Source organism: Octopus sinensis, linkage group LG2, assembly GCF_006345805.1.
Source record: "Octopus sinensis linkage group LG2, ASM634580v1, whole genome shotgun sequence".
NCBI classification, from domain to species: domain Eukaryota; kingdom Metazoa; phylum Mollusca; class Cephalopoda; order Octopoda; family Octopodidae; genus Octopus; species Octopus sinensis.
The window spans coordinates 124,807,489-124,809,988 of record NC_042998.1 but is presented as its reverse complement, the minus strand read 5'-3'; positions in this window follow the sequence as shown (position 1 = coordinate 124,809,988).

Genomic DNA, 2,500 nt, shown 5'->3' with positions numbered 1-2,500 from the left:
TATGAGCACATATTTCTAAAAGTGTTAGGTGTTTATCATCGTATTCCTGGTTGATACTTATAAATAAACCATATTCTATTTTGTTATGACAACGTTAACAAGTCTAAGATTAATATTGCGATAACGTGTGTCATTGGCTTGATGATTACGATCAAGGGTTGAATGTTTAATTGGTAGTAGCTGGGGTCGTGACATTCAGATTGTTCTCGATAACATTAATGGATTAAGGGAAATAACTAAAACCAAGATCAACACAGTCAGAAACTCGGTTTAGTGAGGAACTTCGTAAATACACAGTATGTATTGTAGTGTCTTGAGTTTAAAGCACCTTCAGTCAATCGTGGGTGCAGCGTGGTGACAAACACCATTGTCTTTGATACTTTTATACATGTCGGAACCCATCCCTATCAAGCCGTCACCACAGACATTTATTCCCAGAGAGATATAGAGAAAGAGAGAGGTGGAAAGAAAGTGGGAGAAAAGTATAGGACTAGTATTATATTTATCAGTTTCAGAAAGATGAAAGTCTAAGTCGATGCTGACATGATTCCAACTCAGAGCACCGAGTACAGGATCAATTTAAAATAACATCCATTAAATGCAGAACGAAAAGAGGAACGAAGTGCTGCCAAGCATTTTGCCCTGTGTTTTAGATTCACCAGCTCGTCGCCTTGGACGTCTTCTAAATATCAATACATATTTTATAGGATGCAGATAAAAGAAATCAGTGTCAGCATTATAGAAAACTGAAACCTGAAAGTGTGGAGTCGAAATTAATTAGAGTGTGCGTATGTGTATGTGTGTACATACATACATACATACATACATACATAGTGGATTTTTAGTACTGGCGCGAGACAACTGACTTTTGGAGAAGGTAGAGCTGATTAAATCTACACCAATATTTATTTTGTACTGCATTTTATGGACATCAGAATCACAGTATATAATGTTGACTCCGGTGGAATTTGAAAGCTTTTAATATATGACTGTAAAAATACTGTAAGTTATTTTATCTGTCGTTGTAAAAGTTCTGACAATCCACTAACTTAATACTTGTATAAAATTGATTTCTGTTATAAGGCCTTACAGAACGGTAAAGTCATTGGTATTTTAATCCATTCCACTACTTGATTGTTATTATTTTATCAAACCTAGAATGACGAACAATCGACCGTCGCAGGTTTGAAAAACGGAACCTAGTGAGATGTAAGTAAATACCATGAACTATTTGAAGGCATTCAAACGTTCTGAATTTACACGTGATGTTCATTAATTTTCAAAAGCGAGAGATAGCAAAATCAATGGAGTGGAGCATATAATGGTTGCGTAGTATGAAGTTTTCGTCCCAATCACGTGGTTCAAGATCCAGTCCCACTTCGGGACAGGTTTGGAAAAGGTTTTCTACTAAAGCCTCCGACCGACCGAGCTGATTTGGCTGATGGAAACCGAACGAAGCCTAGGTGAGTGTGGGTGAAAGTGTGTGTGCTTTGTGCCTGTGTTTGCCTCCCATTCAAATGCTTGATAATGTGGTGTTGGTGGGTTTATGTCTTCGGAACCTAGCAGTTCTGCAATATAGACCGATACAATAAGTTCCAGGCGTCAATGTATATATACATATAAAATAAATACTGCGGTCGATTTGGTATAAAATTCTTCATGGGGGTACTCCAGCATGGCCGCAGTCTAATGAGTAAAATAAGTAAAAGATAAAAGATATATGAATATATCAATCATACTCAATGTATACTCTCTGTTGAAAAGCGAGCTGCTACAATATTTCCCCTGGCATAACATCTGTTATGGACTTGCTATGTTAAAAACAATGGCTATCAGAAAGAGACGAAATTCCTCCCTGCAGTGTCTAGCGAGAACACCACATGCATTTCAGACTTTTGGGGCCTTTTCAGGCAAACAAATGCTCGATCGAGAATGTCATCTCAGACACAGGTAATGATGAATAAAACATATCTCAATGTATCATATTAGCGGCTAATGAGAGTGCCAGATGCATTTTGGACATTTTTGACTTTTTCGTGGCGCTTACTCGCAGCGTGTCACATGCTCGAAAAATCCGTTACTGAAACGAATTTTCTTTCATCTGCCATATTTATTTTGTTTTTAGTACAGCAAATCCATTAGAGATAGTATCTCGGGGCAAATACTACAGTAACTGGCCTATCGACTGTTTATGTGCCATAAGAATGGTGTGTATAAATGGTTATTTTAATTAAATATATGTATATGTATATATACATGTGTGTATGTATGTGTTCGTGTGTGTATGTGAATGTAACATGACTCTGAGAAGGTTGTCACACGAGCGGTCGGTTCTGTGTGCAATGCTTCATTTAATAAACAGCTGTAATGACAGCGATTACGTAACTCCTGTTCTTTTGTCATTCGTTGACACACACACACATACACACACACAAACGCACATACAGGAGCACACAAACTTATATATGTATATGTATATGTATATGATATGCACACCACC